Consider the following 16,739-nt stretch of genomic DNA (forward strand, 5'->3'; position numbering starts at 1 on the left):
TTATTGGGGAACACCAAGGACTAAGAGGTTATGCTACAGAGACTAGGAGCTGGACACTAAAAAAAAAAAAAGTTGGCTGTACCCTTCCTGTAGACATACCATATACACTTGTGTATAAGCCGACCCTAGTATAAGTCGACCCCCCCCCCTAATTTTGCCACAAAAAAACTGGAAAAATTTATTGACTCGAGTATAAGCCTAGGGTGGAAAATGCAGCAGCTACTAGTAAATTTCAAAAATAAAAATAGATACCAATAAAAGTAAAATTAATTGAGACATCAGTAGGTTAAATGTTTTTGAATATCCATATTGAATCAGGAGCGCCATATAATGCTTCATACAGTTCATGATGGCCCCATAAGATGCTCCATACAAAATACACCCCATATAATGCCGCACAAAGGTTATTAATGGCCCCATAAGATGCTCCATAGAATAATATGCCCCATATGCTGTTCCATAAAGGTTATGGCTCCATAAAATGCTCCAGAGATTATGCCCTATAAGATGCTCCATAGATTATGCGCCCATAAGATGCTCCATAGAATAGGCCCCATATGCTGCAAATAAAAAAAAAATGACATACTCACCTCTTGTCGCTGGGGGCCAGGTGCCGATGTCCTGACCAGGCGGGGACACTGGCGCGGTATGGGGGCCAGGTGCCGGTGTCACCGCTGGCTCAGGGCCCCGACACCTGAGATATTCACCTGTCCCCTTTCCACCGCTGCACGCCATTCTGTCTTCTGGGTCCTCTGTCAGTGACTGTTCAGGCAGAGGGCAAGGCGCGCACTACGTCACTGTGCCCTCTGACCTGAACATCACAGACAGAGGATGCGGAGGACAGAGCGGCGTGCAGCCATGGAACGGGGACAGATGAATATCGCATATACTTACCCCCTCCTGGCGCGCTCTCCGGCAGTTATTCTGTTATGATTGGGTCACCGAGGAGGAAAACAAAATCAAGCTAAGTCATAGAAAACCAGAGAGGTTGGTAACTACGCGGATTGCAGAACCCTGATCCTAATCACACAACTAACAGCAGCCGTGGAGCGTACCTAAGATGATTCTAGACGCCTCGTCACAGCCGGAGGACTAAATAAGCCTAAAGTAAGAAAAGGGGGAATCTAAACTGCCCCAGAGCAGACCCCAAAGGAATAGACAGCCCCCACACATGTATTGATGGTGAGACAAGATGAAAACACAAACGCAGGTAGGAAAATAGGCTGAGCAAACGATGGGGCCCACACTAACTAGACAGGACAGGAAAGGAAAGATACTGTCTGCAATCACGCCAAAAAATCCTGCAAAAAATGTCCAACACTTCTGATAAAAAAAAAAAAAACCCTGAAGTCACTAGACTTCACCCACTATATCAGCACTCTGGCATATTCTGAAAACAGAGCAAAAAGAGGCCAATCTAATATGGGACAAAAAGCAAACTGGCACATCCAGTAACATAAGAGTGGAAATTCAGCACAGCCCCAGCCGGGGCTGGCTGACCACACAAAAACTGAATAGACAAAACCAAATCAAATGTGAACATTAGCAGAAAAAACTTGGCTTGAAAAGACAGGAACTGAGCTGGAAACCAAGACCTCAGGAGGCAGAAAAAATCACCAGCACGGGAATAGGGAGTCGGCTGTCTTAAATCCAGTCTGAGACTCCAGATGTCCAATCATCATCCTCATTATCAGGTGGCAGGTCTCTGTTAATTAAATCAGCTTCATTACCTCCTGCCACCACCAGAGGGAGCCCGGAAATTCCTCACAATTCCTCTGTCAACACAAACAGTTCCCTCACCAGAAACCAGAGGCAGACCAGAAAATGAGTTCACAACATTATTCCTTCCTTCAGCGGTCATGTGGTACCGCTCATTAAAGTCATGAATATGCGTATATTCATGACTTTAATGAGCGGTATCATGTGACCGCTGAAGGAAGGTGCCTGAGACCGGGAGAAGCAGGGGGGCTGCAGAGACACGCCAGAGGGGGTAAGTATGATCTGACACCCCCGCTCCCGCCGACCCCCTGGCCGTATATGACTCGCGTATAAGCCGAGAGGGAGACTTTCAGCCCCAAAAATTGGGCTGAAAGTCTCGGCTTATACGTGAGTATAATACAGTAAATTAATTTTAACCCCTTAATGACCGTCAATACGTCTTTCAACTGACTTGAGACATAAGAGAATAGCATCCCCATACAGGTGACAATCCAGCAGCTGTCGGCTGTACACTATAGCTGACAACTTGCTGCATCAGCCATGATCAGTGTTGTCACCGTCCATTTCTGTTTAACTCCTTAGGTAGTGACTATATCATATAAATGTTTAAAAGAGTGTGGGGGCTCACTTTTTATCCCCATCGGCACCCTGAGATCATGATTGTGTGGTCCTGATGTATGCCATGGCAATTCACGAGCAAATAGCGGCCTTAGAGTCTCCCGGCTATAGCGGTCAGTTCAGAAGTTAGCGACATTTAGGTGGTAAAAATCAACTTTTTCATTCCTATCATGCCACTTTGTATTCCTGAAAATCACCTGAAGGGTTAATAAACTACCTGACAGTAGTTTTCAGTATGTCAGGGGGAACTGTTTTAAAATGGTATCACTTTGGGGGAGTCTCCAATATACAGGACCCCTAAAGTCACTTCAAACCTGGATAGGTCCCTAAAAAAATAATTTTGTACATTTCCATGAAAAAATGAAAACTTTACTGCTACATTTGTAAACCTCCTAAAATGCTAACAAAATAAAATAACAGTTTACAAATGGTGCTGATGTAAGGCAGGTATGTGGGAAATATTATTTATTAATGTTTTTTTGTGGCAGGATTGTCTGAATTAAAGGGATAATCATTCAAGGTTTGAAAATTGCTAATTTTTTTACTTTTTTTGTAAAATTTTTGTTATTCTTTATAAATAAACACAGAACATATCAGCCTAAATTTACCATTATCATAAAGTATAATGTGTCAAGAAAAAACTTTCTCAAAATCATTGAAATTTGTTGAAGCGTTCCAGAGTTATTACCATATAAATTGACACTGGTTAGGCTGGTTTCACACTTGCGTTTTTTTGCGCTGTATTTTAACGCTAAAAAACGCATGCGCTTTTTTTCCCTATATTTTGCATGGGATGCGCTTATATGCGTTTTTACGCGCATGCGTATTTTTGTGATGTGCGCTTGGGCGCACAAAATGCATCCTGTAGCATTTTTGGGGCGTCCGACTTGCCTCAAAAAAAGCATGCGCGCTCAATGCGTTTTTTTACAGCAAGACACCCATTGTAAGTCTATGGGTGCGCATACGTGCGCATTGGCATGCTCATGTATGCGTTTTTTTGCGCATGCGTTTTTTTGTTGACCATTGGTTAGACAATGGAAATTAGGGGTTTGGGTTAGGGTTAGTAGGGTTTGGTTAAAAGTTAGGGTTAGTATGGTTTGGTTAAGGGTTAGGGTTAGTATGGTTTGGTTTAGGGTTAGTAAAGTCATGGTTTGGATTAGTGTTAATCCTAACCCTATCTTGATTTTTTTGGTGAGGCCAACTAATGTTGGAAAAAAACGCAAACACGGTAAAAACGCATACAAATGCATAAAAACGCTGCGTTTTTTTCATGCGTGCGCATAAAAATGCTTGAACAAAACGCAGCATTTGTATGCGTTTTTTCCATGCGTTTTTTTGTGGGGAAAACGCGCTGCAAAAAAAAGCAAGTGTGAAAGTAGGCTTAGATTTTTAAAATTTGGCTCCATCACTAAGGGGTTAAATAGTTTCAATAGGTGGCATGTTTCTCTGCTTTTGCAGATCCCCCTCAGCTTTCATGTTTTTTTTTAATTATTTTTCTTCCTTTTGGATTGTAAACTGGGATGTCCAATAGGGTAAAGACACAAAGGGGTGACCCTGCTTTTTTTCTGGGGGCATAGTGTATATAAATGGAATTAGGTGTGCATGGTGCCATATAAACTTATTCTCCCCCTCTAATGGAGAAAAACACCGCCATCGCTATATCACCTGTAGGCAGCTTGCAGCTGAAAGCATTTAACACCTTGCCCCTAGAATTTCGGGTGCACACCATAGAAAACACAATTCAAATATTGTCCATGAACAGAAAAAGGTGGCACTCGCCATTTCCTTAAAAAGTTCCTTTGGTTGGTTCAACTTTTGAATATGCCAGCAGGAAGGTATTTGTGTGGTACACAGTGGACGAAGGCCGTTTTGCGCTTCCTGCAGTTCAACGGGGCCTATCAGCAAGAGGCGCGAAACAGCCGTCCACTGCGTGCCGCTTGAATACCTTCCTGTTGGCATGTTTTAAAAGTTGAACCAACAAAAGGAACTTTTAAGGAAACAGTGAGTGCCTCCTTTTTCTGTTCATGGATATTATTTACCCCCGCTGCTATCCACATCCCATTGACTCTGCTTCTTCACTTTCACCTTTTCATAGGAATCCTTCTTCAAAGACTATTTATCTGGAAACCCTAAGAAACTCTTCCTCCAGTTCTGTTCTTCAGTAAACCTTGCCTCTCAGTCCTCCTTTACGGCTAACTCAGGTTTTGATTACACTACTGTACTTCGATTTTCCACTTGCTTTCTCCATCCACCGCACCCTATCATCTCTTAACAGGGTCCTTTATTTGCTAAAGTATGAGTTTCTAGTAGCCGGTTACTACTTCAAATGTATTCTTTCTGCCTTTTTGGTTATACCGCCTATTGTCTTTTTCCCATGTGGTCCTCTTATATTCTTTGGGGCTGGATCTTTCTCATGCCTTGGAAATTCACCCACTTTTACTCGACAGACAGTGCTATAAATACTGCTATGCCTTGAACCCCCGTCCATGTAAGTAGCAATTGTGTTATGCATATTGTCCTCTACTGCTACATGGTATAATTGATTTACACAATGGCACCTACATAAACCCCATCAATAGGCGGAGTGTTAGCAAAACCGTGTACCTGCCGATGAGAACTGTAGAATGTCATATTCTGCACTACAATAAGCTAGTACAGTTATGCAGTTTACCTTCATTGGCCAGTTGATAACATGGCTATACAGTTAGTGTGGGCTTCAGGTTGTCACCTTATTCCTTGACCCTCCTGCCTTTGGACACATTTATCACTGAGCCTACTGATGACTAACGGTTACCTTCCTCTGAATTAGTTTCTTCCAACAGCCTGGCACATTCCACTCCCTTTGAAGTTTCTTAAGTTGATACACCATAAGGGAAGACTGCTCATCCAGACACACAATAAGGGAGACTTTAAACCAAGTCCCTGTGCAATGTTGTCAACCCTTTAAAATGACCCCCTCCCTACGTGGAGGTGAGCCCCTTGTCATTTTTTCTCTGGTAGGGTTGGCTGGCTCCTTCGTGTTTAAACATCTTGATTTGGACACATCTCAAAACACATGGATCTGTAACATAGGCACTCTTCAGACAACAAAAAATATATATATTTTCCTTTTCTCCAGACTGCCCTTAATGATGCTTGTCACATAATTTTGCAATATCTTGCTAAAGTCCAGGTTATGGCTCCTCCTTGTTCCAAAGGTTGTATTTTAGACAGATCACCTTTAGGGACATAATATTTTTTTCATAGCTACTCTGGGTCTTTCTTCACCAGCACAGCTTGATCTTCTTTCAAGAAAGCATCCATATATTTCTAAGGAACACTTGCTATCTAAATTTCACTCTCCCTCTTCTGACCCAATGGAATTCATTGTCAGCTCTGTTGAATTATCCAATCCCTCCCCGAGTACTATGTAGTACACCCCATTTGGGGCTCCTCTCCAACCATTGTTTAGGATCTTCCTTTCCTCAGTCCACTTTATAGTTTTTCAAATTCTGTCAGTGTGGAATACCTTGTCAAGGGCAAAGACAGTACTTCCAACCAGCATACCCGGACTATGGCCAATTCCATCATAAGACTACAAGGGGGGGCATCCTATTCGGATAGTCATCTAGTGCTGTCACAGTTGCTTGTACTATCAAGGTTGGTGATGGCAGTGTGGGCAAGGATCCTGTTGTGAGCAGAAGATTGCATTCCCACATCCTGAAAGTGACACAAGAAAATGTCTGGACCCAAGACAGGAATCCCTTTATCCAAATATAATATGAACCTGGTGGGGAAATCTGGTCTTCAACTTTGTGTTGTATGTTTTAACCACAAATTCCCCATTGTCTGGCTTGGTCAGTGGACATTCTGGACTTTTGCTGAGATCACTTTAGTTTTTCGCCAGGTTTTAGAAATGGTCACTTTTCTTGGAGTGAATGTTTACAATGTTTGTGTACATCTTCCAGGGACCTTTGTCCTCTACACCTGACATCGGGACCTTTCACCAGAAGTTTCCCATGTTACACATATTGTCACTCACTAGAAGCCAAGCAGTTCTTCTTCATGGAAGATAACTGCTATGTGGCTATCAATTTGGTGCCTATTTTCTTCATGCAAAAAGTGTTAGTTGGCACATTTGCATTCTCCATTGCTTACCAAGATATATCGATCATCTGTCGAGGTAGCTATTTAGGGAGGGCTAAATTAACCCTTCACGGTTGGGCCACTGATATCCAAATTATTCCAGTGTTGCTAGCAACTCAAATGACCACACGGAGACGGGGGTCTCTGTACGGGAGGATCGAGGCAGATCACTAAGCCCCTTTATTTTAGTCACATCTTTTATAATCTTTTGCTTAATTATGCAAGGTTCTCAAGTACCAATAACTTCATTTCACTTTGTAAGCCAATAATATTGCAAGAAAACCGGACACTACATATATGTCCATATCCAAACAGAAAGTAGTATAATGGCATATTCTTCAGAGTTTTACACTCCCGCCTCCCTTATCTTGTACAGATGGGAACAGTCTGGTTTCATGACAGCCCATGCCAATTGTAAAAATTTATCTTACAGCAACAAAAATGAAGAAACAAAACCTTCAGAGAATGGACAAAACAAAACTTCAGCTCTGATTTTAGTATTAACCCTTCACATTCCCCCCTAGATAAATTTTGTTAACACAATTGCAGCATCAGAGGTGCTATCCCAAGCTAACAGCTTGAGGGGTACTGGTCTTCACATGACTGATGCCGTGTTATCAGTCATGGCTGTCGCGGCGCACCCATCCCCCCTGTATACTGCAGTTCATGAATAACAATTTTTGATGATGGTGGTGGGGAAATTTTGTAAGTAGCCATGCGCTTGGCTTCAACATCATCAAGTAGCCTTTTAAGATCGGTGTAGAGAAGAGCAGGGGCAACAACACGTTTGGTATCATCATTAGCTGGCTTAGTGCTGAATTTCCTAATACATACAGAAATACACCAAAGAACAAGTTTTAGTATCACATATACAACAAGGATACAGGCAGCAATGTGTAACAAGCTTTGTAAGATCCCAGCTACCCAGCCCCCTATTCCCTTAAACCAATTGGCTGGATTGAGAAAGGAGACAGTGTCTGACCACCAACTGTCCTTAGTACGATCATTATCTTTATTGTATTGATCTCTGAGTCATTGAATATCTTCTAACTTTAACTTTTAACTTCTACCAATAATAATATGGAAAATGCGAAAAACCAAAACATTATGCCCCTTCATTTGCTATTGGCTTGTTGGGTGATGAGGAGAACTTGATAGGGACCATCATACAAGGGTTCTAGGCCGTGCTTCCTGACATGACTTTTCACGACTACCAAATCACCAGGCTTCAGGTTATGACAGGTGTCGGTTTCTGCTGAATCTGGAAAAGAAAACTAGAGCATATGTGTTAGCAAGATTTTTACTAAGCAGAATAACATATTGAACAGCACAGTCAGTTTCTCCTGATAACTGCTGGGGCTGAAAATTTGCAACTGGGGGCCTAGTACCAAACAATATCTCATATGGGCACAGGCCATATTTTGCAATATGGGTAGTACGAATATGGTATAGTACAATGGGTAGGAGCTCTGGCCATGGAGCCGTAGTCTCCTGCATCATTTTGGTCAATAGTCCCTTCAGTGTGCCATTCAACCTCTCAAATTTCCCACTGGATTGTGGGCGGTACGGAGTATGGAGTGCTACAGTGGATCCAAGCATTGTCAGAACTTCTTAGTACACATGAGAAGAAAAGGCCAGACCTTGATCACTTTCAACAACTTCTGGAACCCCATATCTGCATATAACTTCCATCACCAGTTTCTTCGCTGTAGTTTTTGCAGTCATGTTGGTAACAGGGAATGCTTCCGGCCAACTGGAGGACCGGGGCCCAGTAGAATTTTTGCACCAGTGCGAGGGCCTGATTCTTTCTTTGATACATAGGTCCATGTGCCCATATGGCAATAGCAGGGTACATCCGCTTAGGGAGACACACGAGTTGGTCCTTTTTCCAGAGACCATTATCCATACGTGCCCCATCAGTCTTCCATTGCTTCCCCTCTTCCTTTGGAGACATTCTCTGCATCGTCATTAAGCGGTCTCGCGGGGTCCGACAGAAAACTTCAGTCTGTTGTAGATCATCAGGTTCTTGTAGGGTCAATGCTTCTTGTAACTGTTTACGCTGAGAGCGTGTGGTCACCATAGTTGGTATAGTTGGTTCAACGGGTAAGAGAGCGGCGGCTTTTGCTTGCATATCCGCAAATATGTTGCCAACAGTCTGTGTACTGGTCCTAGAACCGTGCGCCTTAACTTTGATAAAAGCCACCTGAGTAGGTAATTTGATCGAGTCCATGAGGGTTTTTACAGCTTCAGCATTTTTCACTGGGGTTCCGGCAGTAGTAATAAACCCTCGATTGGCCCATAGAGCCCCAAAATCGTGAGCAATACCAAATGCATACCGTGAGTCCGTGTATAACACCAGATCAGGATTTGGGAGTGGATTCTCACTGACATTTGATGGAGTAACATAGTAACATAGTTATTAAGGTTGAAGGGAGACTTTAAGTCCATCTAGTTCAACCCATATCCTATCCTAACTTGCCCTAACATGTTGATCCAGAGGAAGGCAAAAAAACCCCATGTGGCAACAGTAAGCTTCACATTGGGGAAAAAAATTCCTTCCCGACTCCACATACGGCAATCAGACTAGCTCCCTGGATCAGCGCAATATTAAGGAGACTAGTGTATATACCCTGTAATATTATACTTTTCAAGAAAGGCATCCAGTCCCTTCTTAAATTTTAGTAGTGAATCACTCATTACAACATCATATGGCAGAGAGTTCCATAGTCTCACTGCTCTCACAGTAAAGAATCCGCGTCTGTGAGTATGCTTAAACCTTCTTTCCTCCAGACGTAGAGGATGCCCCCTTGTCCCCGTCACAGGTCTAAGAGTAAAAAGATCATTAGAAAGCTGTTTCTTCTATCAGAGGTTGGGAACAATCATATTGGAGGTAATCCTCATCACTGCCATCTTTCCTTATAGTTCATTATACCGTCTTTCAAGGCGTTGTAAAGGGGTTACATTATGCGGGATGCATCCGGTATCCACTGACAAAAATAAGTGCATAGTCCAAGAAAACGCTGGAGTTCAGTTTCATCTTTTGGGAAAGGAAGTGAGCTGACAGCTATTTTTCTTTGTTCTGCGAGGTGTCTGGCACCCTGAAGGAGACAGTGACCCAAGAATCACTTGACCAAGGCAGAACTGAAGTCTCAAGGCCGAAACCCGACAGTTCAGTGCTGCCAGATACTTAAGGAGGCTAACAGTGGCAGAAATGGCAAAAGACACCTGCTCATATTTTTTTTGCAACCCAACCTGGTTGGGACTGTTTTGGGCCCCTTGTGGCATAACTGTCCATATTAACTGTCGTCCCTGCTAAGTGAATGCAAATAGAAACTGGCAGTCTGGGTGTAACAGAATGCTAAAGAAGGCATTGGCAAGATCAATAACTGTAAACCAAGCAGCATTCTGAGGTATTTAGGACAAAAGAGTATGAGGATTAGGCACCAGGTTTGAGAAACACTTTTACTGGTTCTACAGGCATTTTCCCTATATCATTTGGCCCTTTTGACCAGAGTTTAGCTGGTATCTCTGAGAGGTATGGGGTGAGTCATTGATCCTCTGGCAATATTGTGGGTGGATCTGAGCCTATCAGGGCCATCATAACCATGGGAAGGGCATGCAAAATACAGATTTCATCACTGTCTTCATCTACATAGGGATTATATAACAAAAAAACCATCTGACCATCATCTTGGAATTGTATTCTGGAGCAGAACTGTGATAATGAATCTGCCCCTAGTAAATTTACAGGACATGTGAGAGAGATTACAAACTGAGCAGTAACGAGAATTAGCAGGGAGGGGCTGAGGAGCAGGGTTCCCACTAACTGAAGTCTGAGGGGGCGCGAGAGTTTGCTGTGTGGGCTGAAGGGCACACTGTGTGCTCGCAGCTGCGGTGGGAGCTAGAGGCTGCTGTTTGCTCTTTTTTTTCTCTCTCTCTCCTGAACAGAGCAGATTAAAGTCTTCTGAGAACTTTTTTTTTTCTTTCCTCTGGAGCTGGTAAATGGAAGGGGTGGATACTCAACCACTAGCAATAACGGGGACTAAGGCTGGCGGCGGATGATAATAGGTGCCGTCAGCATTCGACAATGGAAAAGTGGGGGCTGCAACACCCAGTCTTCTTGTGCCACAATTATAACAAATTATAACAGACCTCTCTCCACTGAGGATTAGTAACTCCACATACAACACAGATCCACCCGGCAGGATCATAGGGTGGAGGCATGCTGAGTTTCGGTAGTCCAGGATACATCGGTGCCTTAGGGTTAAGGGGCACAGAGCTTACAGTCGGGAGGAGAGGCTTGATTTCCTGGGGAGGGACCTTATCATCTAGCAGGGAAACTTCTTGTTTCAAATCATCACTTTTAACTATTCGACTGCCTGACACATTGTCTGGATCTTAGTTCCTTCTTTAATCAATCACATTCTCACACCACAGTCACTTTCTTGAACCACAATACATCCCATCCCTGTCATAATAATAGACAATTTTCCTTCTTCAACATAGCAGTAACACAAACAATCAGAATTCACTTGCTGTTCAATGTCCACATAACCTCATTATACAATTCATGTGCCAAGCCACGGAATTCCTCAGCGCCTTCAAATAATCCATCATCAGTCAATCTCCCTTTATTTTTTTAACTCCTTCATCCCATAGCGTAGGCTGCAACCTCCTGCCCTTAGGAAATCTCAGAATCGAAAATATTTTTTTTTTGCATTCCTGACAAATTTCTTTCCTCGTCTTTGAATCATAAGACTAACAGTATCTGATCCTTCACACAATTCCAAACTTTTCTTTTTCTTCCACAGAAACATAATTTTCTCCTTTAGAGCTAAATATCCTGACAAATTGTGCACAGATCTGGAGCGGCCATTTCAGTCTCTGTTCCACCGGGTCAATAATCCCCCTCTGGGATTGCCCACAATTCGCGGTACTCGGTGAAAGGAGGAGGGCGTCTCAGACTATCCCTCCGGACACCTGGTTATATATATCTATCTATATATACCTGAGTTACGTATCCTACCCAGTCTTCGATCACTTCACCACGCCCAATTACTAATAATGATTGGGAATTTCAGGATATTTTGACTATAAAGAGAGCCACAATCACTGGTCAATCCGGGGTGTCCGTCCCTTATGAGGTACGGATCGAGTACTGGGCCCCCAACGGGACTACACCTCTATATGATTCCACCCATGAATCACCCCACCAGGGGACAAACCTCAGATCCTCTTTGCAGCAACAAGCACAGGAAAACCACACCAACGGTCAGTCTGAACAGTATGACTGTCAACTTACCGTGGTTGCCATGGGGGGTGATCAGTCCCAATTTTCCAGCACCTGTGTCCGCTCCGAGGGTCCTTTGTGTTGCTGTCCTCCGGAGGCAGAGGCGTCCCTGTTCGGGGGCCCCACGTTGGGCACCACTGTCGAGGTAGCTATTTAGGGAGGGCTAAATTAACCCTTCATGGTTGAGCCAGTGATTTCCAAATTATTCCAGTGTTGCTAGCAACTCAAATGACCACACGGAGACGGGGGTCTCTGTACGGGAGGATCAAGGCAGATCACTAAGCCCCTTTATTTTAGTCACATCTTTTATAATCTTTTGCTTAATTATGCAAGGTTCTCAAGTACCAATAACTTCATTTCACTTTGTAAGCCAATAATATTGCAAGAAAACCGGACGCTACATATATGTCCATATCCAAATAGAAAGTAGTATAATGGCATATTCTTCAGAGTTTTACACTCCCGCCTCCCTTATCTTGTACAGATGGGAACAGTCTGGTTTCATGACAGCCCATGCCAATTATAAAAATTTATCTTACAGCAACAAAAATGAAGAAACGAAACCTTCAGAGAATGGACAAAATGAAACTTCAGCTCTGATTTTAGTATTAACCCTTCACACATCTATCTTGTTCTCTTTTTTTTCTTTCCCTCTCTCCTTTTGATTGTAGGGAATGTTTCCACTCCATCTGAATCTAGTTGGATTTCTTAAAAGCTGCCTGTCTGAAACATGCTCTTTTCATCCATTGAATACTACTTTCATCAGTTGGATGGCTTCCAAGGTTGCAATTGTTCTACAGATTAGGTAAGAGGTTTTCCGCAATGACACGGCTTTCACTTTTGTGACTTGGAACACATTCTGCTAGATCTAGATACAAGGCCTTTTGGTTAGGGTGCCTCTGATCTCTGTACCTCTGTTTTGTGGAGTTACTATACAGCAGTGTCTCAGGTCTCTAGAGTGCCCTTTATATCCCTGAATGCTTCTCCCAGTAGCGGATCAGTTTGGCGATCCTTTTCCCCACAAGCTACTCTAGAATGTGCCCTGATCTCCTTTTTCCTTCAATTACATAAGCAATAATAGTTTTTTTTGTTACGCCATTTCTCTGAGTTTATTTTGGTAAATGGCTTCTCTACTTGCTCCTACATCTTGCCCATAAACATGGAGTTATGTCATTGTCAAAAAAAGGGGGCATGGGGGGCGTGGCCTGCTTGCTAATGGCACCGGTCACTTAGCTCCAGCCACTTCGACTCCTAATCGGCTCATTGCGGCTCGCCAGCGGCACCAATCTCTCTGCACACGGGGGGGGAGTGCTGCGGAGGTATCCGGGATCGTAGCATGCCAAGGGGAAAATCCCAGAAGAAGCCGTCCCCGGCGAAAGTTACAGACTTCTTCTCCAGCACGGGGCGAGGGAAAATGGCGGCAGCATCCTTCTCCACAGCTTCCTCACGCTCATCCAGGAGGGGATCCACAGCAGGCCCAGACTTGGACACAGACGCTGCAGATATACCGCTTACCAAAGGTACAATGCAGAAACTGCTCAGTGCTCTCCGCTCATCACTGCAGCAGGATTGGAAAGATATGGTGGCTGAGCTGAGGGGAGATATCACTGCCATAGGCAGCCGTACAGCACATATTGAATCTAAAATGGGGGAGCTGACAAAGTCACACAATAGCCTCATTGATGCCAATGCAGCACTGGAGGAACAAGTGCAAAAGCTCCATACCAAGGTCTTGGATTTAGAGGACAGGTCCCGCCGAAATAATATAAGAATCAGAGGAATTCCAGAGGCCATACCAGACAAGGGGCTGCAGAGTTTTCTGGGCTCCTTGCTGCAGGAGCTGCTCCCAGACCTGACTGCAACTGATTTCCTGGTGGACAGAATACACAGAGTCCCTAAGCCTAAATCCCTCAGTGCTGATGTCCCTCGGGACACTTTAGCTCGCCTGCACTTTTACAAGACCAAAGAAGCCCTGCTGCAAGCCCTGAGAAAGAGACCCCCTCTGTCTGAGCAATTCCGGCACCTGTCCATTTTTCCAGATCTGTCTGCAGGAACCCTGGCAAAAAGGAGGGAATTTGCTCCTTATACCAAAGTTCTCAGGGATGAAGCTATATCCTATAGATGGGGTTTCCCTGTAAAGATCCTGCTTTTCCGAGCAGGAAATACCCACGCCTGCCATTCCCCACAGCAGTTGGCAAAGCTCCTATCCTCATGGAACTTGGCAAATCTCCCGGCCAGATCTCCAAGAGCTACAGGATCATCCCAACAGGATAAAGTGAATGAAGATTGGTCCGTCGTGTGAGTTATGTGATATGTTTGAGTCGCGGCTGAGACTTAGTTGCTACTTTTAAGGTCCGCTGGTTCTGTTCAACCAGGACCCTGAACCCCCATGGCGGTAAATTTCCACCATACCGCAGGCCCCTTTTTTGGGCTTTTTTCTTTGTGGACTGATGCTCCCTACATCAGTAATGTTAGTGATGTCAATATTGTTAGTGTTATCTCTTTCCTGCCTGACCTTCCTTTTCCCCCTGCAGCTCTAGGCAAGAGACTTTTTTTTCATGTACAATGGTACTGAACTGTATGTCTATAAATGTTAGGGGTCTGAACTCGCCAGCCAAGAGATCCATGTTTTGGCGGGAAGTGGTTAAATCCAAATGTGATGTAATATGTGGTCAGGAGTCTCATCTCCTCCAAGGGGACTCGCACAGGTTAAATAATGCTAAATTTCCTTTCATACTGCTGGCTTGTGGAAAAAAAAAAAAGGCTGGAGTATTCATTTGTGTAAAAAATACTGTTGCGTTCACACTACATTCACAACATTTAGACCCTGACGGTAGATACGCCATTATTAATTGCTCCATAAATGGATCTAAGTATACTATTGCAACCGTTTACGCCCCCAACTCTGGTCAGATCAGCTTTTTGCGGAGGTTTCTTTCCAAGCTTTCATCCGTTAAAGAGGGTAAGCAAATAATCTGCGGGGATTTTAACATGGTAATGTCCAGCACTCTGGATTGCTCCAATACTGCTGTAAAGAGGAAGGAGATGAGCACAATAATTTCAGAAAGGCATCTCCATGATATATGGAGATGCCAACATGCAAATGAGAGGGACTACACATTCTTCTCGCCTCGGTTCACCTCTTACAGCAGATTGGACTACTTTCTGGTTGATAGCTCGCTTATTATGGATTGCTCAGATTCAAAAATTGGACTTATAGCTTGGTCGGACCACGCCCCCATATACCTGACAGTTCAGGAGCAAAACCGCGCGCCTGTTTTTACCCGGTGGCGCATGAATGACTCCCTCCTAGCCTGTAGACAAATCTCTGAGGAGTTGCAGGCTGACCTCGCAGAGTTTTTTAACTTTAATGATAACAAGGGGGTGACAGAGGAAACGCTTTGGTCTGCACACAAGGCCTATATTAGGGGGTCATTCATCAAAATTGCCACTAGGGAGAAAAGGAGGCGTCAGGCAACTTACAAAGCTCTACTGTCCCACATAGTACTTTTGGAAGCCCACAATAAATCTGCCCCAAACTTGTCGACATCTGACGAACTCAGGAAACTAAGAACACAGCTCCGCCAGGTGTTGATGGCAGACTATGAGAAAAACTTAAGATCCCTCAAACAGCGGTACTATGTGATGGGTGACAGGGCGGGTGCCTTACTAGCCAGGAGGGTTAAAAAACGAGAAATGCAAAATAAAATTGAATACCTCGTGACGGGTTCTAATGCCACAATACGCAACCCAACGGAAATAGCCAACGCATTCGCTGACTTTTACCAGTCTCTCTACAACCTTAAAAATGACCCCACTGCCCCAAAGCCTACCCAAACGGCAATTAATTCCTTCTTAAACAATATTAATCTTCCTCGGTTATCTGCAGTACAGCTGGAGCAACTAAATTCCCCTTTTTCTCTGGAAGAGGTTCGCCAGGCGGTGACCACAGCCAAAAGAAATTCAGCTCCAGGCCCAGACGGCCTCACTAACTCCTATTATAGGCAATTCACTGAAACCCTGTCTCCTTTCCTCCTGAGACTTTTCTCCTCTTGGCGAGCCACAGCAGATATTTCACCAAATAATCTAGAGGCCATTATAACTACCCTGCCAAAACCAGGAAAACCCCCTATTTCACCGGGAAACTTCAGGCCAATATCCCTCCTAAACTGCGACTTAAAATTGTACGCCAAAATAATCTCAGCTAGAATACATAAAGTTCTTCCATCACTGATTTCCCCGGATCAAGTGGGGTTTGTGGCGGGGAGGCAGGCGAAAGATGGGACGAGACGTATGCTGAATCTGATTGCGGTGGCTGAGGGGAGGAAAATCCCCAGTGTATTCCTGTCCCTGGACGCAGAGAAGGCGTTCGACAGGGTGCACTGGGGATATCTGAAATCTGTTCTGGCCAAGTTTGGTTTCAAAGGCCCCATACTTAATGCCATAATGGCGCTGTACTCTAACCCTAACGCCAAAGTTCTGGCATCCGGATTTATATCTCGGAGTTTTGAATTAACCAATGGGACACGCCAGGGGTGTCCGCTCTCCCCTATCATCTATGCCCTTGCTATAGAGCCTCTGGCGCAGACTATCCGTGAATGCCCTCGGATCTCGGGGATTCGAGTGGGGAGTATAAATCATGTGGTCAGTCTATATGCAGATGACGTGATTTTATCTTGCACTAATGTAGAGGTGTCCCTACAACACGTAATGGAGATCCTGTCCTCCTTCGCTCAAGTCTCGTATTACAAGCTTAATATTACCAAGTCATTAATTTTTCCGCTCTTCTTGCCAGCCTCTACCAGAGCCACTCTTTCTCATCTTTACCCTTTCAAATGGGAAGACGAGGGACTCCCCTACCTGGGTATTATACTGGCCCCGCTACACTCCGTGATCTGGAAAAATCTGCTGACCCTGCACACCTCATTGGATAAAGAACTTACTCGCCTTTCTCTTCTCCCGCTCTCTTGGGTGGCGAGAATGCAGA

This window comes from Dendrobates tinctorius, unplaced genomic scaffold (assembly GCF_039654945.1).
Source record: "Dendrobates tinctorius isolate UK_male_01 unplaced genomic scaffold, ASM3965494v1 ptg000103l, whole genome shotgun sequence".
Taxonomy (NCBI): domain Eukaryota; kingdom Metazoa; phylum Chordata; class Amphibia; order Anura; family Dendrobatidae; genus Dendrobates; species Dendrobates tinctorius.